Here is a 26,334-nt window from a genome sequence, read left to right on the forward strand (position 1 = left end):
ACTGTTGAAGCCAAGTTTGAAGGTATGGGAAAAAGCAAAATCTTTTTATTTGCGACCCCTATCCTTTTTATTCGAAGAAGGTTATGTATGAAGGGGAAGAGATATACCTGCAAAGGCAGCATCTCTCAGCTATAAAGCTGTTAAAAAAAAAAAGGTAACCACATACAGTGCAAAACAGAAATGAAGCATATTCTGTATCCAAATGAACTGTGGAAGAAGCTGCTGCTGCTGCTGCTGAGTCGCTTCAGTCATGTCCGACTCTGTGCGACCCCATAGACGGCAGCCCACCAGCCTTCCCCGTCCCTGGGTTTCTCCAGACAAGAACACTGGAGTGGGTTGCCATTTCCTTCTCCAATGCATGAAAGTGAAAAGTGGAAGTGAAGTCGCTCAGTTGTGTCCTACTCTGAAGTCTTACCTCACCTTTTAAATAACTTCCAAGAGGTGATTTAACACCTAAAGGTGCTTCCTTGTGTTGTTCCAAGGTCAAATGGACAGCAGCTGTGCCTGTCTTATTTTTAAGTGGGATTTAGTCATTAGCATGAAGTCAGATACCTGGATTGTTTGAGCTGAATTATATTCATTTTGGTCTGTACTCTCCTTGGTATGTGTGTCTGTTGTCTTCAGTTCAGCTGGAGAAAGGTGCCTCTGTGTTCTTACATAGAATCCTTTCCTTTAGTAATAGTCCTTTTCTTCCCCAGTGCTCCCACAGTGCCTGAAGTTAGCCACAACTGGATAGCTTTCCATTTCACTTTTTCTAGGTCAGAAAGTTTCACTGTTAGTAGATGGATCATGAGGGCAGGGAAGGGCAAGCCTTTGTCCGAGAGGGCTTGCTGCAACGGTATCAATTACTGATGAGTTCTAGGACTTCCTGGTTGGAGCAGACATCTCTGAAACTTTCAGTGCCTTGAAACTTCACAGTTTCTGGAGAATTCCTTTGCCTTAGCTGCTTCTTTTCTTGGAGGCTGCCCAGTAACCAATGTGGAATGATATGGGACACAGAGCCACCAACTGGGTTTTCTGGGTTAAAGGGGCTTCCACCTTCTGCTTGTCTGTGCATTTTTGCCCTTGTCAGCTAATTGCCAGACAGGAGCTTAACACGTTTTGGTGCAGACATGCAGGCTGGTCTTTACGGAGTGATGAAACAGCTTTGTTGTCTGTTCTTCCTCCGTTAGTCTTTACGGTCAGAAAAATGGCTCCCTTCTGATGGGAAGTGATCCTGTAGCATGCTGCAGTCATTCTCTGCAGAATTGGTCTCTGAACTCCCTTGTGACTGTATGCGTTTGCCATCAGATGTGTTTTTGTGTGCTGAAGGAAGACATTTGAGTGAACTTCTTGGAACTGACCTTCTGTGATTTGATAAGGTCACTGCCAAACACCCTTGCAAGACAGAAAATGGTTCTCAAGAACACCCAGCATATCTGGAGCCAAAGCTTTAGGGATGTTCATACCCAGGCTTCCCTGATAGCTCAGTTGGTAAGGTAAGGTTGCAAAGCAGGAGACTTCGGTTCGATTCCTGGGTCAGGAAGATCTGCTGGAGAAGGGATAGCTACCCACTCCAGTATTCTTGGGCTTCCCTTGTGACTCTGCTGGTAAAGACTCTGCCTGCTGTGCAGGAGACCTGGGTTTAATCCCTGGGTTGGGAAGATTCCCTGAAGGAGGGCATGGCAACCCACTCTAGTATTCTTGTCTGGAGAATCCTCATGGACAGGCTACAGTCACCAGGACTTCAATGAAGCCTCAGTTCAGGATGAAAAATATCCCAGCATGGGAACTAAATACCCATCTTTTACTTTAGGAGATTCCTGTTAATGTAATGATATTGAAAGTGATTTGGCAGTATATGGAGCCTGACCCTCAAACTTCAAGTCTTATCCTTAAACATCAGGGCTCCTTTTTGGGAACGGATCATGTTGGGTGCTTGCTTATGCTGTCACTACTGACTCCATTAGCAGAGAGCCTATAGGCCATGACATGACTTCTAGGCAAACTTTATAAAGTATGTTAAAGATGAAACTTAAGGACCCAAGTAAGAGGAGTTACATATAAAGGTCAGTAAATCTCATTTTGAGCTGAGTCATATATTATAACTAATGTTTTTATAGTAGTTACACCATATGATACTTATGTAAACATTTCCCCTTTCTCAGTATCCCTGGGGAAGAACAGATAAGAAAAACAGGAGTGGGTGGGGATAGAGGTTGGGCTCTGACATACTTTAATTACAGGCATGTCTGCACACACACACACAGATGGAACATTCATGCCGTTGTGGTTTATCGGAAGTTTTCAGAAATGTGACTTCGTGTCTGAGAGGTGGGCAAATGGTATATTGTTCAGTTGTGCAAGAGAAGGATATGTCTGCCATGGTGTAGAAATAAAGTCCGCTGAAGAAAAGGAAAAAAAGATGAAAGAAATAATCCTGCGACTCCGTACATCCTTGTTTAAAAGAAGTAGTTGCTGTAAAGAAAAAAGGAATGTAGTTTAGACCATTATGTGTGCATTCTAAGTTGCTTCATTCATGTCCAACTCTTTGCAACCCTATACACTATAGCCCACCAGGTTCCTCTGTCCATGGGATTCTCCAAGCAAGAATACTGGAGTGGGTTTCCGTGCCCTCATCCAGGGGGATCTTCCCAACCCAGGGATCAAACCTGCATCTCTTATGTCTCCTGAATTGGCAGGTGGATTCTTTACCAGGCACCATTAATTACTTCTTTCCATGAAAACCACATCTGCTAATGATCTTATCCTTTCAAAAAAAAAAATCTGTGCATCTTATTAAAAATCTTGAGAATTTTACACTGGAGTTGAGGTGTGTGAGGTAGATCCGTCTAATTCTACTGTAGTAGCTATGGCCATAGTATCATATACCTTCCATCCCCAGGAGAAAGTACTTTATTTAACCAAAGTGAAATTGGGCAGCGCATAAATGCTGGTACAGAATAGAAACATATCATTTATGCCTATCTCCCAATCATTGTGCTTTGCTGACCATTTCTGAATTGCCTCTTGCTGCCTGAATAGCTACTATTAAAGAAATGAGGCATTTTGTTTTCTAGACAGCCCTCTGATTGTTCCCTACATTCACACAGGAGGGCCTGGCTGCAAAGCTTTCTATTTTTCTCCCACTTCATCCGGTAGCAGTTCAAAAGGTGACCTGTCACAGGGTGGAGGGCAAGTCTTTGCATTTTAAGAAACCCGCCCTTGTGTCTCCCCAGAGCCCGAATATGACCTGCACAGAGTTTCTGAACTTCAACGTTAACCCCTTGGCTCTGTACCTGAGCACACTGAGCAGGTCTGAATGAGAAAGTTCTCTTTTGAGAATAACCTCAAGCTGTTTCTCGGTTCACAGCTCATCTCTACCCAGTTATCTCAGCGTGCATGCTCCTCCTTGGGAGACTGGCTGCGAGGCTGTGGGGATGGCATTGTAGGCTATGATGTGAGAGAAGACCCTATAACGTTTAGGTGCAGGAATGTCCTGCAAAGAAGTCTTTCAAATGTCCTTTAAAAAAAATTGAGGTATGATGGACATATGGTGGAAGATTAGTTTCAAGTGTACAATGTGATGATTCGATATTTGTATATATTAATAAATAATCACCGCAATGAGTATAGTTAGTATCCGTCACCACAGAATTTGTTTTTTGTGATGATGACTTTTAAGACCTCTTCTCTTAGCATCACTCAAATATGCAATACAGTGTTATTAACTGTAGGCACCATGCTATACATTACCTCCCCAGGATGTATTTATTTTATAAGTGGAAGTTTGTACTTTTTGACTCCCTTCACCCATTTTACCCACCCCCCCAACCTCTGGCAACCACCAGTCTGTTCTCTGTATCTATGAGTTTGTTTTTTTCCCCCCAAAGGGTCCATTTTTTTTAAAACCTATCCTGCTAATTACTATATGTAATTATTTCCCCCTTATTTTCCTTTCTCCTTCTGGGTTTCTTCCTTTACATTGAGTGGCTGCCTTGATGTATACGGCATATCCATTCTATGTACCTTTCGCCCCTGCCCTTTAGATTGAATCCCTTCCCTCTTTATCCTCTCCATTTTCCTTCTTACTCACAAAACAGCAAGAGCGCTGCAAATAGTGTCTCCTCTTCCCCTTTCCCAAAGCAGAGGAATGCGGGCCATGGCAACTGCCAACTGTCTATACAGGATGCTCTAGGGCAGCAGATTGGAAAGGGAGAGGGCACGAGGAGCTCGTCTTAAAGCTCTGTTTTCTTAGCCAGGGTCACTTCTGTTGGATGCCTGCAGAGGAGCTGTGGATATTATGGAAGCTGAAGCTGCCTAAGCTGTGGCTACTGGTCTAGCCCAAATTCCGGAGATCTTTGCTGTACTGACTTGAAGGGGCAAAAGGCAGTGCATGGTATTAGCCTTTGCCAAATCTTCTTTCCTACCCTGTTCATCCCTCCCACCTGCAATCTGTTTGCCCTCTTCTCCCCTACCACCATTCACCAGGAAAGCTTAATTTAAAAAAAAAAAAGAAGAAGTAGACACATCAGGAAAGCTGTGACCTGCACCCACTATTCAAACTTGGAGACTCAGAGTTCCATAAACTGCAAGAGTTTTGTGCATATGATGCATTCTGGAATTTGAACTGAACCGTAGACGAGGTCTGCTTTCTATTATCTTTCATAGCATAGATTTATCATTCCATATACTCCATTAATGTATTTCTTTGGAAATCATTAAACTTATGGGGAATAACTAATTTCTTTCAGTTTAAGTACATCAATAAGTGCAGTTTTGTCCATAAAATGCAGTGGGAGAAAGAAATGCCATTACATTTTTTTTTCAGAAGGTTTTAAATAACAGATTATGTAAAGCGCTGATCTCTAGATGGATATGAAGCTAGTCTTAACATCTGGAATTTATTAGGGAAAAACAGGGTATGTTTTCAGCCAAATTCTGACACTCCTTATTTGAGTTATCAGTTCCTTAAGGCTGTCAGGTCGCCATGTTGATGTGAGCGTGTACAGCGCAGGAGCTCTGGGTAGGCTTACCGTGGCGTGTGCATGGTCTAATACTGCACTCGGTATACAGGGTGGTGAAGAAAGCTCAGCTTAACCTTGCTTTATAAGGATGCTCTCAGGCTCTGTGCTTCCCCAGGAAATGATTTGATAGATCCCCACCCTTCCTTGGTGAACATAAATCTATTGTCCAAAAGAATCTAATGTCTGGAATGAGATGTGGTACTTTTTTTAATATTTATTTAATTTATTGATTTGTCTGCACCAGGTCTTACTTGCAGCACGTGGGATCTTCAGTCTTCTGTGCAGCATGCAGGAGGGAGGGATCTTTAGTTGCGGCTCACGAACTCTTAGTTGTGGCATGTGGGATCTAGTTCCCTGAGCAGGGATTGAACCTGGGCCCCCTGCATTTGGGAGCGTGGAGTCTTCACCACTGGACCACTGGGGAAGTCCCTAAATTTTTAATTTTTAATATCTTGAGACAGTAGGCAAGTTTTGAATAATCTTCCTTTAAGATGGCAAATGAAAGGGCAATTTGGTAGCCATGGGTTAGGTTTCTCTGCCCCAGCAAGGAAAGGGAGTCAAGAGCTGCAAGTGTAAGGTGGTGGCTATCTTTCCCTTTTTGGCTCTGGCCTGGTGTCTGAGGGGAGGTGGAGCTGTTCCTTTGTGGATCAGTCAGCTAAATAAACATTCAGCTCCACCGCAGTCCTTTTCTGGCAGTCCTGGCCCTGCAGGTGTGCAAATGCCACAGCTCTCAGGGCCACGTGCAGTGTGGCGGGAAGGGACCCCTCCCACACCTCCATAAATGTCGCCCTGTTGGCCTGAGCATGATTGCCAGGACTTTAAAAAGCTGAGGAACCAAATCAAAAAGTCCTACTCTGAGGAATCCTTGCCTCCCTTGCAGCCACTTCTGTTTTTTCTCTGCCCCATGAAAAGAAATGTCCTCCATAACCACTCTGTGTGTTGACTCACCTTTTTCACCCGACGCATCTATTGATGTAAAATGAGGGAATCATCAGACTGGAATGAATTTCAAGAGGCTGTAGACTAAACTCCCAAGCAGGATTGTACCCACATTATCCCAAAGAGAGGAGGCTGGCCCCTGACTTGAAAGGTTCTCCAGGAGAGAAATTCCACAGCCATCACTACAGCTTTGAAGACACAAAGTCCACTGTCAGGAGACGTGTTGCAAGCAAGCCTGAGCCCTGCAACTGAAATGTAAACCCAAGGTGATGGTGACTGCCCCCAGGGTGACAGCCCGTCATTTGCCTGGGCTGCTGCTAATCTGCCTTCATCCATCTTGCCTTAGAGCTAAGTAATCCTGCTTCACATTTGTGATATTTTTCTGGGAGCTCAAAGCTAAGCTCAGTTTTTGCTTTTTTGGAAATGATGGCCTAGATTAAGACCAATAGGAAGACTGTCTCACGGAGTCTTTGGGCTTTGTCGTTATGTCTGTTCATCTCAGATGGTGTTTGTGCTTAAAGTATATTATCACGCACACTCGCATTCAGAATTTTGACGAGTCTCTCGGGCCTCTGAGGAGATGGCCTCTGTGTATCAGACAAAAGCTTGCTCACCATTGTTTCCAGCCATGCGCCTGGTGATTGACAGTGTAAACTGCTTCAGTTGAAGCTTAGCTTTAACAGTTTGAGTCAACGTGGGTTTTGTGTTGATGAAGCTGCAGTGTTTCTAGTCACTCCCATATTTAAGTTTTGCTTTGGTGTTTTTGGGGGAAGGCAATGGCACCCCACTCCAGTACTCTTGCCTGGAAAATCCCATGGACGGAGGAGCCTGGTGGGCTACAGTCCATGGGGTCGCTAACAGTCAGACCTGACTGAGCGACTTCACTTTGACTTTTCACTTTCATTCATTGGAGAAGGAAATGGCAACCCACTCCAGTATTCTTGCTTGGAGAATCCCAGGGACGGCGGAGCCTGGTGGGCTGCCATCTATGGGGTCGCACAGAGTCGAACACGACTGAAGTGACTTAGTAGTAGTAGTAGTAGTTGGTATTTTTATGAAGGTTAGAAATGTTTCATTCTTAAGCAGCCTTTAAGAATATTTAATACTTTCTCTGCACACTGTCTTACCGCTTGCAGGAAACAAAATTAGGCTGCTTTAGGGAATTTTTGGTTTGCATTCTAGTACTATGTATATGGGTTTCCCAGGTGGTGCTAGTGGTAAAGAACCCACCTGCCAATGCAGGAGACCTGAGACTTGGGTTTGATCCCTGGGTCAGGAAGATTCCTTGGAGGAGGGCATGCCAACCCACTCCAGTATTCTTGCCTGGAGAATCCCATGGACAGAGGTGCTATGGTCCATAGGGTGGCAAAGAGTCAGACATGACTGAAGTGAATAGGGGAGGTAAAGGGGAAGGGAGTGTTGGGGAGAGGGTGGACAGTACGAGAAACTAAGGATTAGGTGTCACCTCTTTTTCTTTGGTGTGTTGGACTTCATGAGCTTGGGAAAATTCTGTGGTTCCTCCCTTACAAGCAGAGGAGGAGTTCAGTTTGCAAATAAACCTAAATGATGGGACGAAAACAGTGCCACATCAAACATGTGTGCTGAAAGAACACCTTCCTTCTAAGAGCTGTGTGCTGTTTGGTCACCCTGAGATTCCCCATCCCCCTGAGCACCCAGCTGGTCCCTCCCTGCCTGCGTCCACACCGTGCTGTGTCTGCTGGAGACTCAAAGATGGTGCCTCCCCACTTGCAGCTCCTTCCGCTCAGAGCAAAAGTCAGAAGCAACTGATGAGATCTGCATCCAAAGGAATGTGTTTCATCAGCCATCCGCTGTGGGTTCCTCCTCATCCTTCCTGCTGCTTCTCTTGAGGGTGGTTCAGCAGGCCCACGACAGCAGGGCTGGGCCAAGGTGAGCACCCACATGTTACGGGAGGCCCCACAGGTCCTCAGCTTCGCCGGCTGCTGCCAATGAGTTCTGTCATGCCCCCCGCGGTACTTAATCATTTCAGTTTGCCTGATGGAGGGGGCCAGGGAGGGGAATAAATCAATTTGTACCAAAGAAAATTGTGAAGGCGTATGTGATAAAAATGTGTTCTTTGTAGGTAGGGGGAAGAAAGGGAGGCTTTGTTTATTGAAATAGTGCTGAGCTGTGAGGCACCTTTTGAATTCTCATTGTGAAGGCGGGGTGCCTCTTAGGGACCCGGAGCCCCTTACAAGAAAGGCGCCGGAATACAGTCAGGCTGGACTCAGAAACCGCAGCGCTTTGTTCTTGTCCTGGGCGCACTTGCTGGCATTACATCTTTCATCTGCAGCTCTGACATCCTCCTGATTTGACAAAGGCTTGTGAAACACTCCGCAGGTGCTGGCTGGGCAGGCTCTGACAGAGGGTGGGGGGCACACGCTTGGGTGGGTTAATGGCTCACTTGCAGGAGCAGGGTCTCTCCGGGTGTATGTGGCCCCAGAGTTCTCCCCGCCCTTCTCCTGCACTTTCTGCTTGCCCCCCGTGCTGGGCACTGCCAGAGCTCCTGCCGGGATCTCACCGCCGCTCCCCTCTGCTGCCAGTGGTGTTTCCAGTTTGTGCAGCACAGCTGTAAACAATCTGGTGCTGGGCGCCATCCAAGTCCACAGTCTTGGAGCCTCAGACTCAGATCATGTGACTGAAAACATTTGACCCTGGCTACCCGTGGTGAGCGTGGGTCAGTAAAGGAGACTAGGATAGGTCAGCTGTGTGCTGGAGGCTCAAAGACGGTGCCGCCCCACTTGGGGTTCCTTCCACTTAGTGAATTATTTGGAGAGTGTGAAGTATAGAAGAGAGTACTACGTTCAACAGAGAAGACAATGGCACCCCACTCCAGTACTACTGCCTGGAAAATCCCATGGATGGAGGAGCCTGGTAGGCTGTAGTCCGTGGGGTCGCAGAGGGTCGGACACAACTGAGCGACTTCACTTTGACTTTTCACTTTCATGCATTGGAGAAGGAAATGGCAACCCACTCCAGTGTTCTTGCCTGGAGAATCCCAGGGACGGGGGAGCCTGGTGGGCTGCCGTCTGTGGGGTCACACAGAGTAGGACACGACTGAAGTGACTTAGCAGCAGCAGCAGCGCTATGTTCAACACTGTGTTTATAAGCTATTTCTATTTACACACAGAAAATGCCTGACATGTCTGTAGGTGGTAGGGGTAAATGTAATGTAAGGGTTTATATCCTTATTTTCTAATTTTCTAAATTTATCCATTCAACAGATCTGTGTGAAGTTCTCCATGGGCCAGGCACAGCTCATCCTCTCCACTGGCCATCGCCCAAGTTCTGTGACATGCCTGCCTTCTTGGAACTCATAGCCTCATAGGGGAATGAATTAATAAAAAAACTCATATGATATATTGTCAGGAAGTAGTAAGTATTATAAAAAATAAAGAGGAGTGAAAGGCTAGAGGAGCAGTAGAGGAGAAGGGAAACTGGCTCTGGGTGGTTGGTGGGGATAAGTGGAAAATAAGTGAAATGAATTGACTCGGCATCCATATGGGAAATTAAGATTACCGTGCTAATCATGTGTTTCTCTATTTTGTTAAGAATTTAGTGTATCAAGCATATCATACAATTTATGCAACTACTATTTTTCCATTTTTGTTCCCATCATGAACAGATCTTTGTGCATATCCTTGCTTACAGTAAGCTCCTCTGTCTTCAGATATGTTTTTGTGGAGGTTCATTTGGGGTCACTGTCTATGTCCCATTTGGGTCTTGACCCTCTCTTACCTTGTGCTATGAGGAGCCAGGATGTCGGGGGTAGACACCGGGCGTGAGGTGCCTCCACTTTCTAGACTGTTGAGGGTAAGTGTGTTTGCCCACTTACCTGCAGGCCCCACCAGGATGCAGGGAGCAGCTGATCCAGTTGCACATTTTGGAAGGCAGATAAATTGTAGATTACTCTGACTACTGTGACCTGGGTCTCAGGGTGATGATGAGCCATTCTGATTGCTTAGTCAGTGTTTGTGTAAACAGATAGGAGAGCAACTCATCAATGCTTTCAAGGCCCAAAGTTGCCCTGATACTTTTTAGCAAACACAAAGCATGCCATGATCACGATGATAATCAAAAGGACAATAGTTATTGTGGCTAACCTTCTGTCAGGCACCATTGTGTTAGGTGAGTTGCCTGTAGTAACGGTCATCGAATCTTTACAACTCTTATGTGGTTGGATATCGTTGCCATTTTATGAGTAAACGACGTCTTGGAAAATGTTAACAAAGTAACAAGCTTGAACTAGTACTCAGGTCTGGAGTTTCTGTTTTGTTGTAAGGCCTCTGTCCTTAACCACTGATTTTCCCATCACTTTCTCCCTCTCTGACTTTCTGCCTTTTCAGGGAACAAGTCCTAGTTGGGACTGGTATTGACTGGGTTAGGTGATCTGGAAGGGAGGGAAGGCTCAGACCTTCTCTTCTGTCTAAACATACTGCTCCCTGAAGCGGTCAGCAGGGCCCCTGGTGGGGGAGAACACCGAGCTGGTTGGGAATGTGTCCTCTCTCTTCCTGGTGCTTTGGATTTGATGTAGCAGTTTGTGGTGAGATGGCCCAACAGTTAGCCACCAGTGGGGAGGAAGGCGAAGCCAGGCCCCCACTGAGCTTTCCTGGAAATGGGAGCTTGTTATGACATCAAGTGTTTTAAAGGAATTTTCTTTAAAAGAAATAGTGCATGTGGAAATCTCTCTCAAGTTTGGGGAATGCATTTGAAGATGATTGTACTGAACTATCTCAATGGTTGATATCTTGGCTGTTTTCTGTACTCAAATGAAAAGACTGGGAGCATGTGCCTTAGGTTTTATATACATAGAAAGTACATATGTATATATGTGTGTGTTAATATATGTATGTGTATATAAATGTGTGTCTGTATACACACACACACACACACACACACACGTGCCTCTAAATCTTCAGTTGTTTTCCCAAAGGAAAAACATTGTCCTCTATCCAGTTAAAAAAAGGGCACTTCCAAAGCATTCAACTATTGCTGTAAAAATACCTTGGTTTTTTCCTGATACGCTGAGTTTATCGAATGTTTCACCATTTAAAGGTACTTGGTTTCTTTAGAATGGAGAATTCAATGCCTACTAAATTGGATCAATATAAAAATTTATGAACAATGCAGACCTTGTCAGGGAAGTCCTTTACTCATGTTCATATAATTCTCTGTGGGCGCTTCTGCCGGAGGGATCACATCAGTATTAGAACGTACTGAAATATTCATGTCCTCTGATTAGCAGGATTTAATTGTTACATCTCGGTCTCCTTCACAGCATGTCATTAGAATGCAGCCCACCTTGAAATTTAAGGGGGTGCTGTCAGTTTATTGCAGCGTCTTTATTTTGTTTGTACTTCTTTCCAAATTTGTATTACATGTAATTTTGGTTTCCCTTGAAATAATACCACAAAAAAGTAAGAATTTATTAGTGGAAAATGCTGTGACTAATTTCTACTAGCAACTGCTATATAATAAATTTTAAAGTATATACATATATATATATGTAAATTCTTCTGTTTAGATTTTTTAAGATCTCTCAGTTCAAGTAACTTTTCCTCCCACATGCTATTAGCATAATTAATAGTTAGCATAATTAAGAGCTTTTTTCTCCTAAACTGCAGTATTTCCGTCTTTAATTTTCCCTCATAGTATGGAAATGACTGGAGATTAACTTTTGTCTGATTCTTTCCTGGGTCTGATATCAGCTGAATGGTCTTCTGTTTCTCAAAATGTTGGACGTTTTAAAGAAACTTTTCATACCTTTCCATCATTCTAATTTTGCAGATCTGCTTTCTCCTCTCTGATAAAAAAGACCTTTCTGAGACTCTATCATCTCAGCCGTTTCATGCAAGGATCTGGAAGGATCTCAGGAGTGCTAAGATTCTGTTGCAGAGCACGAGGCGTGGTGATTGTGAACGGAGTCTGGGGTTGGACAGACCTGGTTTTCATTCCAGCTCTGCCATGTACTTGTTTGACAAGTTACTGAACTTCTAAACCTCGATTCCTAACTCTTTAAATTGGGGTTAACAACAGCATTTATTCCAAAGGCTATATGAAGAATAACTGAGAAAGTGCATGTCACATGGTTTAAATATGGCAATAGCAATAGAACACATCCACATAATAGCTAATGTTATTTCCAATAAAAATTGTGATTTTTTTTTATTGAGCACCCACATAGTATTGAAGTATAGTTGATACATAATGTTATATAAGGTATACGGTGTAGTGATCCACAGTTTTTAAAGGTTGTTCTCCATTTATAGTTATTATAAACTCTTGGCTTTATTCCCTGTATTACACAATATATCCTTATAGATTTTGTTGTACCCAATAGTCTGCACCTCTTAATCCTCTGCTGCTATATCGCCCTTACCCCTTTTACTCTCCCCAGTGGTAACCACAGATGTTCTCCATATTTGTGGGTCTATGAGTCAGCTTCTTTTCGTTCTGTTCACTCGTTTGTTTTATTTTTTAGATTCTGTATATGTTGTATATATTTGTCTTTCTCTGTCTGACTTACTTGATTTAGCATAATCCCCTCCAAGTCCATCCACATGGTTGGCAAGGGCAAAACTTTGTTCTTTTTCATGACTAAGTAATATTCCAGTGTGTGTGTGTGTGTGTGTGTGTGTGTGTGTGTGTGTGTGTGTGTGTAAGAAATAGATAAAGAAGATATATATATATATATCTTCTTCTTTATCCATTCATCTGTTGATGGACAGTTAGATTGCTTCCATATCTTAGCAACTGTAAATAATACTACTATAAACATTGAATTACATATATCTTTTTGAACTAGTTTTTTGTTGTTGTTGTTGTTGTTGTTGTTTCAGGTGTATGCCCAGGAATGGAAGTGCTGTGTCCTTTGGTAGCTCTATTATTAGCTTTTTGAGAAACTTTCATATTATTTTCCACAATGGCTGCACTAATTTACATTACCACCCACAGTGTACGAGGGTTCCCTTTTCTCCATGTCCTTGCCAACATTAGTGTTCTTTTTGATGACAGCCTTTCTGAAAGGTGTGAGATGATATCTCATTGGGGTTTGGATTTGCATTTCCCTGATGCTTAGCGATGTTGGATATCTTTTCATGTGCCTGTTGGCCATCTGCGTTGTTCTTTGGAAAAATGTCTGTTCAATTCTTCTGCCCATTTTTTAATTGGGTTGTTTGTTTTTTTGATGTTGAGTTGTATCAGCCATTTATATATGTTGAATATTAACCCTTTATTGGGCATATCATTTGCAAATCTTTTCTCCTGTTCCATAGGTTGTCTTTTTGTTTTGTCAATGGTTTCCTTTACTGTGAAAAAGTTTTTAAGTTTAATTTGGTCCCACTTGTTTATTTTTGCTTTTATTTCCTTTGTTTTACCAGAGGGATAAAACAAATATATTGCTAAAATGTATGTCAAAGAGTGTTCTGCTTATGTTTTACTCTAGGAGTTTTAATGGTTTCCAGTCATACATTTAGGTCTTTAATCCATTTTGAGTTTGTTGTTGTATATAGTGTTAAAGAAATTTCTAGTTTCATTCGTTTACATGTAACTGCTCAGTTTTCCTAACACTGCTTGTTGAAGGGACTGTCTTTTCTCCATTGTATATTCTTGCCTCCTTGTCATAGATTAACTGATCATAAGTGTGTGCCTTTATTTCTGGGCTCTCTCTTCTGCTCTGTTGGTCTGTGTGTCTCTTTTTGTGCCCGTACTACACTGTTTTGATGACTGTAGCTCTGTAGTGTAGCCTGACGTTAAGGAGCATGATTCCTTTAGTTCTCTTCATCTTTCTCAAGATTGTTTTAGCTATTCAGGGTCCTCTGTGTTTCATACAAATTTTAAAAATGTTTTCTCTAGTTGGTATGCAAGGATTTTTAAATATCTGCAAATCAATCAATGTGATGCATCACAATAATAAATTGAAGAATAAAAACCATATGATGGTTTCAATAGATGCAGGAAAATTTTTAGACAAAATTCAATATCATTTATGATAAAAACTCTCCAGAAAGTGGGATTAGAGGGAGTGTAATTCAGCATAATGAAGGCCATGTATGACAAACCCACAGCTAACATCCTACTCAATGGTGATGAACTGAAAGCATTTTCTGTAAGATCAGGTACAAGTCAAGAATACCCACCCTTGACTTTTGTTCAACATAGTTTTGGACATCCTAACAATAGCAATCAGAGAAGAAGAAGAAAGAAGAGAAATCCAAACTGGAAGGGAAGAAGTAAAACTGCCACTGTAGATGACATGATGCTATGCATTCTGGAGAAGGCAATGGCACTCCACTCCAGCACTATTGCCTGGAGAATCCCATGGACAGAGGAGCCTGGTAGGCTACAGTCCATGGGGTCGCAAAGAGTCGGGCACGACTGCTAAAGATGCCACCGGAAAACCACTTCAGCTCATCAATGAATTCAGTGAAGTTGCAGGATACAAAATTAATATGCAAAAATCTGTTTTTCTATGTATTAACAACAAACTATAAGAAAGAGAAAATAAAGAAATAATCCCATTTACCATCACATCAAAAAAATAAAATACCTGGGAATAAACGTACCTAAGGAGGTAAAAGACCTGTATTCAGAAAACTGTAAGACACTGATGAAAGAAAACTGAAGACTAAGCAGATGGAGAAATACATTGTGTTCATGGATTGGAAGAATTAATACTGGTAAAATTGTATACTACCCAAGGCAATCTGCAAATTCAATGTGACTTATTTTTAGAGGAGCATATTTTTGCAGATGGACTGAGATTGAGGGTTATCTTCAAAGTTGAGAGGATCAGTCTTGGATACCTCCTCTCCTTGACAGCCTTCTCCCACAGCTATTGATTTGAAGCAAGGGAAGAATTGCCTTAAGAGGATCCCAGGAATGATGATGTGGCTGTATTCACAGTTAGTACTTGGTTCCTGCTTTGTGATTTGGCATCATCACCTACATCAGGTACTCTTGAAGGTGATCAGTTTTTCTATCAGATGGTATTTTAGTGCTACCATGTTGAAGGGGACAGAGTGCTGTTTTCAACAACTGAATTTCAGTGTAGATTTATAAAGTAACTCAGGGATCACTGACCAATGAAATCAGGTAAAATGAAAAACAAAAAGCTGGTGCTCTCTGAGTTGGTCTAGGACAGCAAAAAAGTGATGAGCACGCAGCAAGGCAATCTTGTAGATGGTGTTTAATGAGTTTTAAGCTTCAAGGCTATGAGCATTCTTTCTTGAAATATTACACAGCAGGTGCCACTAGCTGGAATTCTGACAGTAAATAGGAATGCTCCAGTCCTGAAAGCCACTGAACAGGCCTGATTGTGTCCATCTGTCAGGGAATGCTCCCCTTTTGCAAGGGATTTTGTTCTTTCTGTATCTGAAGTAGAATGTGCGGGGTGTGGGGAGTCTGCTTTCTCATGTACAGATGTCTCCTGCTATTTTCAAGGACAGGGCTGGGATGTAGACCTAGACGTTTACCCAAGAGCTCCTGAATTGCCATATGAGAGAGCAGGAAGCCTCCGGAGAGGGAATGAGGAAATCTCAATTTGGTGAAACTTGTTTCTCTGACTCTGTTTAATGTCTTTACAATGAAGGGATTGAACTAGACATTCTTGAATTCCCTCGCCAGCCATAAGGTTGCGTGTGATTCTGAGCGCTCTTTCAACTTCTGGGGGAAAGATTGTTACTGATTGGTTCTGTATATAATGAAGCTTCCTTGGGCAGTTGCTTCAGCAAATCTATGCTGGGACCATTGGGCAAATAAAGTGTGCAAAGCCCCAAGCGCAGAACTCAGATACAGGCCAAAGGACGAAACAGCACCTGAAGTTAGAGACCCCAAGTGCACACTGAGTGGAGCTGATTGCAGCCCCAGGCCTCATCACTGTTGCTAGAGGCCTTGCCCTGCCACCTCTGCCTGCCCTGATTCTCCGCATGACCCCGCCCTGCCAGTGTGCACACCTGCCCTCCCACCCACACACGCACACACGTGTGTATCCTGCAAACCAGGAGAGCGGTGGCATGTTGAGTTGGAAGTGCCAGCAAGGCACACAGCAGAGACAGAGCAGGGAGTGTCTCTGTTATTGTCTCTTTTGCTTTTCTCAGTTTCTTGCCCTTGGGCTGATTTCCTATGTCTGCTATGTGCCTTGATTCCTCATTTGTCAGAAGGAGGTAATAATACCTAAATGCAGAGAGGGTTAAATGAGATACCACATGAATTGTGCTTAGCCCAAGTACCTGGTACCCAATAAACATTTAGCAAATGATAACTATTAATGTTATGACTTACTACTATCACATTGCCTGGGATTCTTAAAATATGCCCAGAGCTTGGCATTGGAGTTGTGACAGTGCCTTTTTTTTTTTTTTTGCAGGACCCTGCAGCTGATTAAATTAGGTAAAATGCAGAAATCACTTAGTGACTTAGTGTAGAACCTGTCAAAAATATATGTTCAAGGATCCTCTTCCTGCCCCTTCTGATGCCAGTGCCAGAAGCTTTCTCTGTCTCCTTTATACTTTAATAAAACTTTATTACACAAAAGCTCTGAGCGATCAAGCCTCGTCTCTGGCCCCGGATTGAATTCTTCTTCTCCAGAGGCCAAGAATCTTGGCATCTTTGCATGGTTCAGCAACAACCTTTCATCTTGGGGGCTTGTCTGGGATTCTTGAGGACAAGGTAAGGATGCTTGGAGATCTAGTTCTTTGTTCTCCTAGCAAACACGTTTTCTGCTGTGCTTTACTAACTCTACAGTGTGCTTGTGTGAATGAATGACATGCCCTACGTGAAGCAAGTGAGGAACCCTGCTCTGCGGTTCCATGGTGACCTCATACGGCTTATGGCAGAAACCTGTCGGGGGTTTATACCGACCTGCCAGTGCCAAAAGTCACCCAATGTCTCCTTTGGCCTGAGCAGAAATGGGCAAAGCATGTGGACTGAACTCTCCTTTCTCAGTCACACTTTTCAGTCTCTTTGACCATTTCATAACTCCTTGGAGATTAGAAGTACTAACCTAATCTATCGGGTCATAGACTTTCAAGAGACTTGTGATCTATGCTGTTACTGTGTCCTGTGACTTAGGTCCCAAACTTGGATTGGTAGTCAGGAACCACCTAGTCTTGCTAGGAATTGAAAGTTCGGAAGTTAGATGGAGCTTTAGCTACAAAAGCATCTCTGAGGTTAAAGGTTACTCAGACTGGAACTACAATAGGTTTTGGGTTTTTTTTCCCCTTTGGTAACGCTGGCTTTTAGTGGACCAGAGGAGGCTCTTATACTGGTGTGGTGAAGAAACATCTCAGTTTTATATTCGAATCAGTCTTACTGTGGTCAGGAATATACTCAGGGTCATGCACAGGCACTCAGGTGACAAATGTTTCCCCCCGTGGCTTAGCCTGGGAGGCATTCTAGAAGGTTACTCTGTTTGCACCCCAGGTGGCATCAGAGGCAAGCAAGGTTTTAATGGTGAGGAGCTGGACGTCAGTCAGGGATGCCGTCAGGTCTACCCCTGGTGCATCTCCACCCTGTCTCATTGGTAGAACCGGGAGGGACGAGTAGGTCACCTGCATCGGTAAGGGACAGACTGAGTCTGACCAGGGAAGGAAAGCTTTGGTGTAAAGTCTGTCTACACCCCCATCTAGAGCAGGGAGGGACGCCTCCGATAGAAAGATGGCGCTTGTCGCTTTTTTTTCTCTCTTACAGATGGGAGTTAACAATTCCAGCCTCACTCCTTTGAACTGTATCCTGAAAAACTGGGATAGATTTGATCCCCAGGGTTTAAAGAAGGCACACCTGGTCTTCCTATGTGATACTGCATGGCCACAGTATCCATTGGAGGACGGCGAACGGTGGCCAGTTGAAGGGTCTCTTAAGCATAATACTGTTTTACAATTAGACCAGTTAGTTCTGTAGAAAACAAGGGAAATGGGTAGAAGTCGCACGTGTGTTGCCCTTTTTCTCTCTGCAAAATATGCCAGACTTATGTCCTAAGGGTATAGATTTGGGTGTGACCCCTTCAGCTCCCTCCTGTCCTCCTACTTTGCTAGATGAGATGGAGGACAGGAGACAAAGCAGGTTTCTCCAGTCTATCCCTGGGATCATATGTGCAGAGCAGCCAGAGAGACTGAGGAACAGCCACACAAGCTGTTGCCTCTTCATGAAGCACCCACCGGGAGAAATAATCAGTCTATGAGAGCTAATAAGCCTTTTTCTTATCAAGAAATACAAAGAATCAAGGAGGATCTGGGAGACTATTTAGAGGACCCAGAAAAATATATTAGTGCTTTTAAAGGTGTTACTCTGCTTTAAGACCTTACTTGGAAGGATGTGATGTATATCTTGGGACAAACGCTGACTCCCAACTCAAAAACTCGGGTTTTGGAAAAAGCGGTTGCTCATGGAGATAAATGATTTGGTAATGAATCAGTAGGGAAGAGGGAGGATGAGATAACCGCCCTCCCCACTGGAAATCAGGTGGTCCTGACTACAGAACCAGACTGGGACTGCAACACAGCTAAAGCAAGATGGGATCAGAGTCATTTTGTCAGGTGTATTCTTTTTTTTTTTTCCCCATCCTGAACCCCCCCTCCCACCTCCCTCCCCATACCGTCCCTCTGGGTCATCCCAATGCACCAGCCACAAGTATCCTGTCTAATGCATCAAACCTGGACTGGCAATTCGTTTCACATATGATAATATACATGTTTCAATGCCATTCTCCCAAATCATCCAACCCTCACCCTGTCCCACAGAGTCCAAAAGACTGTTCTATACATCTGTGTCTCTTTTGCTTTCTCGCATACAGGGTTATCATTACCATCTTTCTAAATTCCATATATATGTGTTAGTATGCTGTATTGGTGTTTTTCTTTCTGGCTTACTTCACTCTGTATAATTGGCTCCAGTTTCATTCACCTCATCAGAACTGATTCAAATGTATTCTTTTTAATGGCTGAGTAATACTCCATTGTGTATATGTACCTTCTTGTCCATTCATCTGTTGATGGACATCTAGGTTGCTTCCATGTCAGATGTATTCTTGAAGGACTCAGGCAGGCACGTGCTAAGCCTCGAAACTATGGCAAATTGGCAAACATAGAACTGGAGGAGAAGGAAGCTCCTGGTAAATTCCTAGATAGACTGAGAGAAGCCCTTTGCAGATTCACTGAGATTGATCCTGAAAGTGAAGAGGGAAAAGTGATCTTAAAGGATAGATTTCTCACTCAGTCGGCTCCGGGTATCTGCCGTAAGTTATTAAAATGGTGTATGGACCAAATCAGTCTTTAGATTCTCTGTTACAACTGGCTCAGACAGTCTATTATGGTAGGGAATATGAGGAAAAGAAAGAAAGGCAGAAAAAGACAGAGGAACAAGCAGAAGCCCTCGCAATGGCTATGAGAACTGTTCTTAAACAGCCTGAGAAAAATGCTCAGGGGGACCCAGGTGAAAAGGGATGGGCTTGCTATTACTGTGGAAAGGAGGGGCATCTCAAGTGGAATTGCCCTCAGGCATCTAAGCCACCCCCGGCTCCGTGTCCTGTCTGCAAAGGACCACACTGGAGGAGAGACTGCCCCCAGAGGTGTAGATTTCAGGGGTCGAACTCTCAAGACAACCAGGACTGAAGGTGCCTGGGGGTCCCCACACAAGCTCCTGTCCTAATTTCACCTGAGGAACCCTGGGTATCAATAACTGTGGGGGGCCAATCTGTTAATTTCCTTTTAGATACTGGGGCAACTCACTCCATGCTTACTGAAGCCCCTGGCGCACTTTCTTCCCGATCCACTTCCATAGTGGGACTGTCTGGACGAGCCAAAAGATGGGCCTGATAATCTGTGTGAGCCTACGTCTGCTGACTCCAAAAACCCTGAGTCTGCCGTTTGATCCTCAAGACAATGCCCTCCTGTCCTGGGCTCACTCCTATACTGAATTCCACAACTAACTACTACTACTACTACTGGGTCTGTGGAGTGTTCCCCTTTCATCAGTGGAAGGCTTCCCTTGGTGGACATCTCCACTTCAAGGAAAAGACATTCTCCAAGTCTGCAGATACCTTCAACAACAATCACATGTGATGCCTCTTCTTAAACGGATGACGTCTAACAACCTTAAGATGGACTGATGTAACTATGGGCATAATGTGACTTTTCATTTTGATTTTAACTTGGTTTAGTGACTATTTTGCCTTATATCTGTAACTGTATAATGGGGTTTTCTAACCATCTAACTGTGGTGTTGGAGAAGACTCTTGAGAGTCCCTTGGCCTGCAAGGAGGTCCAACCAGTCCATTCTGAAGGAGATCAGCCCTGGGATTTCTTCGGAAGGAATGATGCTAAAGCTGAAACTCCAGTACTTTGGCCACCTCATGCGAAGAGTTGACTCATTGGAAAAGACTCTGATGTTGGGAGGGATTGGGGGCAGGAGGAGAAGGGGACGACAGAGGATGAGATGGCTGGATGGCATCACTGACTCGATGGACGTGAGTCTGAGTGAACTCCAGGAGTTGGTGATGGACGGAGAGGCCTGGCATGCTGCAATTCATGGAGTCGCAAAGAGTCAGACACGACTGAGCGACTGAACTGAACTGAACTGAACCATCTGAAAGCTTTTAAGTTACAAATAGTTGTCCAAGCTCCTATGAGTGCCACAGCCTCCTCCAACTATTACTTGGGGCCCCTGGATCAGAGACCCTCAACATGAGGGTTAGGAGAATATGTTGCCTCAACAATTTAGGGACTACACCCTTAAGCAGCAGGAAGTAGTTATGGAATGAAAATGATACCCCTTTCCCTTGGCAACATAATTCTCCTAAAAGAAAGGGGGGAATGAGTTAGTCATTTCCTAGGCAGGTTGATAAATTTAGGGGTCCCCAAGGAGAGAGGAGTCTGGAATTCTCAGGGAAGAAGAAAGGACAAACCTTTTTTTCCTCTCTACATTCCTTAGGATTATATAACAATAATATATCCTACCTGAGGACAGTGTGTGGATTAAACCTTCTGGCTAATTCTGTTATCTTAAAATGTAAATTATGGGAGTAGGTCTGGTCTTTACAGGCTTCCCTGGTGGCTCAGAGGTTAAAGCGTTTGCCTGGAATGCAGGAGACCCGAGGTTCGATCCCTAGGTTGGGAAGATCCTCTGGAGAAGGAAATGGCAACCCACTCCAGTATTCTTGCCTGGAAAATCCCATGGAGGGAGGAGCCTGGTAGGCTACAGTCCACGGGGTCGCAAAGCGTCAGACACGACTGAGCGACTGAGCGACTTCACTTTCACTTTCTGGTCTTTACAAGGATTATACAACAGTAATGTATCCTGCCTGAGGATAGTCTCTGGATTAAACCTTCTGGCTAATTCTGTCACCTTAAAATGTAAATTATAGAAGTAGGTCTGGTGTTCAGTTCAGTTCAGCCGCTCAGTCGTGTCCGACTCTTTGCAACCCCATGAATTGCAGCACGCCAGGCCTCCCTGTCCATCAACTCCCAGAGTTCACTCAGACTCATGTCCATCGAGTCAGTGATGCCATCCAGCCATCTCATCCTCAGGTCTGGTGAGGTCTTTATAACCTCCAGACATTCTTTGGAGTCATTGGAGAGTATATAACTCCATTGCTAACACTAGCAAAAGATACTCTTTCTGCCCCTTTCTGATGCCTATGTCAGAAGCTTTCTCTATCTCCTTTATACTTTAATAAAACTTTATTACACAAAAGCAAAAAAAAAAAACTGTGTTCAGCATATAGTGGGTTAACTATTGTTAGTTTTAAATAAATTTTTTTAAGTCTCTTTCTTTTAAAAAGGAATGTGTGTTCAATAAAGGCCAGTTGCCCTTGCTTCTTCCCCTTTAAGGAAGAGAACAGTTCACTAAGTCAAAGAGATTGGTACTACCCATCGTCTTCATTCGCACATGAACAAAAATTGTAAATGCCTTGTAGCTGGAGCGCATCTGGCCCAGTTAGAAGGCCAGGGTGGGTGTTCGTATCATCACTGGTGGGAAGGAAAATCGATTCCCCGGCAGTGAATGGCCTACAGGAGCGTGTCATGTCGGCAGACCAGGTACGGGAGAGAGAACAGGCGCAGTTTGCCCTGAGTGAGCTGACTGCCCACGCGGTGGGGGAAGGCCAGCCCAGCCATCTCACCGTCAGTGCTCTGAGGTCTTTGGATGGAAACTGGGGGATGAACTCATTCCTCCGTTTCAGGTGAAGCTGTGGAAGCCTTTGGTCCCTTTGACGGCAGTGTCGTAAAAGAGCAGACCCAAGTCCCAGAAAGATGGATAAAATGTTGACCTGGAGTTTGACAGCCTCAATCCCCATTCTGGGACCCTTTCACCCACTGTGGTCCTTGGGGAAAATACTTGTTCCTAGCGCACAGGGAATCATAGCCTCCTAGCAGGCCAGAGGTGGGATGTGATGGAGACCCGGTGGCATAATGCATAGGAGGGTGCCAAGTGATCAGGAAAGAGCCAGTATGTGTTCTGTTGTTTTTACAGCCAGTGTAGCAAGATGAAGAAGCACCGTATAACCATAAATACACAGCGAGGCTCCTGGGGGCTCATTAGAGTCACTGTGTTGCTGGCTTAAAAGGGCGTTTTAGGAAGTGGGAAGCCCTTTGTTTCTTGGCTAATAGCTAACAGGAAGCACATCTATCCACAGAGCCCAGGAGTTACTAGGAGAGGCTGTCACCGAGGCGCTGAGCGCTCCCCACTCAGCCCCCGGCAGCTGGACACCTTATCTGTCAGAGGCTACGCAAGCTTGTCTTTACCACCAGCTGAACTGTGAAGTATTAGTCAAGTAAAGTTTCATCCAAAAATAACAACCATTTTGACAGTTGTCTTGAAGCCAGATTTCCAGGTGGTTTACTTTCATTTGGATACACACTATAAAATGAATGTGAAGCTGGGCTCAAAACAGCTTAGGGAAGCAGAATCTTTTATCTCCAGAAATATGAAGTATGTGTGGATTTATATCCTTCACGTGCTAGACCCAAAATTGTATAAGGAAGTGTCATGATCCCATTGCGATACTACTGAGAGGCCTTGGGTTAAAATTTCTCAGAGAATTAGGAGGCTTGAGAGTCAGCTCTTTAAGCCTTGGGAATTCAGCAGAATCCACAAACCAGCTGCGGCCCCTTGTTCCTGTGCTGTTAACCACTGGGAAGTGTGCCTCCAAGACAGGACTGTGTTACTTCCTCGTCTGAGTGTACCTCTCACTACCTAGAGTGAAGCTTAGTCTGAGAAGATTGTTGACTTGAAACGTGGTGACTTAGAGGGTGGCAGGGAAAGAGGAAGTACATGTTCGTCGAGTGCTTTCTTGGTTCCAGACACTGCTGGTCACTTGGCTTCACATGCTATGCTGGTCATTTTATGGATGGCATCTTCTGTGCCTGTTTGACAGCCCCATCACAAACTGATGAAATCAGCTATTCAAAGACAATTCGACAAGTAACAAATGAGATGTGAACCCGAGTTTATCTGGTTCTTTGTAAATTAATCCACTTCATTGGCAAGGATATCTCCACATAATAGTGGTCTATACAGCAGAGGTTCTGTTCTTGCTATTGTGTTATGAAGTCTGGAGTTAGGCAATTCAGAGCTGGTAGGGTCCACACAGTTGTTTAGGCACCTTCCACTGCCTAGAGTATGGACCTCCTCTTTCTGAAACAAGATGGCTGCTGGAGCTCCATCCATCATGTTAATATACCAAGCAGCAAAGCTGGAAGAAGAGAAAAACATGACCTCCCCCAAAAAGATTTTCCGAGAACTCCCGTATACCTCGGCTTCTGTCTCCTTAGCTAGCACTTTGTCCCATGGCTACACCTAGCTCCAACTGCAAAGGAGCCTAAGAACTGGGATATTTTAACTGGTCAGGAGTGTGACCAATCAAAAAGCAGGATCTTGTTCCTGAACATTAAGAAAAAGGTGTGTTGGGGAAAAGACTAGCACAGACTCCAAATATCATATATTTTCTTGCTCTCTGACGCTGGGAACGGAACTTGGCCCATACTCAGTCATGGGCGTGAGAGAGGGGTCGGTCAGCCTGATCCTTAGCAACTCTTCTTGCAACTTGTAGGCAAACTTTTTTCCCCACTGCACCTCCCAGCCTTTGTAGTTAGCTTCTGCTAAACACACGCCAGTGACAGTAAGCCATGTGCGTCTGTTCTACCTGGTTTAAGTTTTGTCTTCTTTCAGAACTGCTGGTGGACAGGAAGGGAAAATTGCTGGCTGCCATTTCCTTCAGTTTTGTATTGGGGCATAGCCAATTAACAGTGGTGTGATAGTTTCAGAGAAGGAAATGGCAACCCACTTCAGTGTTCTTGCCTGGAGAATCCTGTGGACAGAGGAACCTGGTGGGCAGCCGTCTATGGGGTTGCACAGAGTCGGACATGCCTGAAGCGACTTAGCAGCAGCAGCAGCAGTGATAGTTTCAGGTAAAGGGACTCAGCCATACATAGACAACTGTCTATTCCCCTGCAAACTACCTCCCCATTCAGGCTGCCACATAACACTGAGAAGAAATATGTTAAGTAAACTATTAATTCAAATTAAACTGAACATTACTGTCACGTACAACACTGTGAAGTGAGGAAAGGGTACCCGTGGCCTCAGTTCTCATGCTAAGCTCTGCACGAGACTTGAGGTCAGCAAGTCGGTCTCTGGGTTTCAGATCCTCACCTACAGATATGGGAGACATCTTGTGCCAAGGACCTGCCCCACCCAGACGTCTGCGGCCATGACACATGTCACTGTCTGCAAAACAGGTGGGATCACAGATCTGGCATCTAGTCCAGGCGGTTCTTAGTTTGGGGTTCATCGATGGGCTTCAGAGTGCCTCATCATGTTAATGAGGGGAACACTGCATAAACACCCAAGTTTACACTCCCCTCCAGAAGAAAGGCCTATCCCATTCATGAGATTCTTAAGGAATCTTCAAGTTGAGAACCACTGATCTAGTCTCTCTTCATGGATAGGCATTTTGCAACCAAGGAAGCGAAGAGACTGTCCCCACAAGCACATCTGACGGATCCTCTGGCCATTTGGAGAGCTGGTGTTATTGTCTCTAAATCCATGATTCTCCTCCTCAGCCACGTCCCACTGAACCTCCTCTGCTCCTGTACTGTGGTGGAGGTAACACCTCTTGGTCTCCCCATCTGGGCCCCGTTCATAAGGTCTCTGTGGACTATACAGTCTTCTCTGTCAGCTTTTCCCCCCTGAAACTCCCCCACAATTCCTGTGTGCAGCCCAGAAGTAAGAGGGGAGATAGACAAGAGAGGAGGTCTGTCTAGGCTCACATAGTTGGAATTCTTGTTTCCACTCCCTTATTTCTTAAAGAACACATGAGCTCTTCATGTATTTCATCCTTCTTGTCAAAGGTGAGGAGGTGAGTCTTCTCCCAAGACAGGACATAGTTGCGTAACAGAACAGTGTCTGTCGCAGAAGGAACATTCTCAGGTTGACAGTTCAAAGGCAGAAGGGGGAACCCAGCTATGTAAGGGAGTGAATTTGCGTCCCTCTCCCCACACTGGGAGCCAAGCTGCCTCCCAAAAATTGTACAATGGGAACACCGTGGTATCTGTGCTGAGAATTCATCACACAAACCTTGTATCTGAAACCTAAAGTGACCTTTTCTGAGCAGCCTTAGCCCTGCATGAGAAGACAAATAACCGCCAGATGGCCTAACATTTCCTTTTTTAAATTTCAAGGATTCTTGATTTCAGCTCTGTTACTGATCTGTTGGTTTGCAGCCCCCATGCAGTTAAGTAAAGTTGCGCTCACTGTTGTGGCCGTCTCACAAACGACTACTGTGAAACCCTGGCTCTGCCCTACATCTTCTTCTCAGCTATGCACTCTCCCCCAAGCCTCCAAGCCACCACATAGTGTAGAGAGACAGGCTGCAGAAAAACGCCTCTTTCTAAACCTGAAGTTAAGGTCTTTGAAGTGGAGTTGTATACCACTGCAGTGTCCATCTTGTAAGGTCACATGTATCTACTCACTCTGTACTCTAGAGCCTCCTGGCAGAAGCTACAAAATTCCTATAAAGAGGGAGTGTTTGCTCTGATTGTCCTCACTTACCCAAGTATCACATCGATTGAGCTCCACCCAGGATCAACAGTGAAGACAGAGTAGTGACTCGGGGCAGGGAAGGTGGGAAGGTGTTGCTCGGGAGCATGGTTGAGCAGATGTTAGAGACGAGCCCAGCCATCCGCCTGCATAGCACAGCGGGTATGTGTGTGGTGAGCATATGTGCCTCCCAAGCTCAATGAGCAGAACCTGAAAGCTGAGCAGGTTGAGATCCTGGAAGTGCATGGCGCGCTCGCTCATCTGCTGAGGAACGTTCTTTCTCACTCTGCTGATTCTGAGAGGGTTGGCTGGGGAAAAAGGTACAGCAAGGAATTCTCAG

The 26,334-nt window shown here is 44.4% G+C and overlaps 1 protein-coding gene and 1 long non-coding RNA gene across 5 annotated transcripts in view; both read left to right on the plus strand.

Annotated features, from left to right (window-relative positions):
• The window catches only part of MCC (MCC regulator of WNT signaling pathway), a 310,847-nt gene that overhangs the window by 156,093 nt on the left and 128,420 nt on the right, over nucleotides 1-26,334 (plus strand). Inside the window, exon 1 of one of the 4 annotated variants that reach the window (XM_069595255.1) lies at nucleotides 16,330-16,631. The exons of the other annotated variants lie outside the window; for them this stretch is intronic. The gene's annotated coding sequence lies outside the window, so the exon portion shown is untranslated. Of the gene's footprint in view, nucleotides 1-16,329; nucleotides 16,632-26,334 lie in introns of those variants that run through there. 4 annotated transcript variants of the gene reach the window in all.
• LOC138443240 (uncharacterized) lies at nucleotides 8,644-11,088 on the plus strand. Its single transcript, XR_011258036.1, has 2 exons — nucleotides 8,644-8,837; nucleotides 9,188-11,088. It is a non-coding gene; the product is annotated as an uncharacterized lncRNA (long non-coding RNA).

Source organism: Ovis canadensis, chromosome 7 (genome assembly GCF_042477335.2).
Source record: "Ovis canadensis isolate MfBH-ARS-UI-01 breed Bighorn chromosome 7, ARS-UI_OviCan_v2, whole genome shotgun sequence".
NCBI lineage: Eukaryota > Metazoa > Chordata > Mammalia > Artiodactyla > Bovidae > Ovis > Ovis canadensis.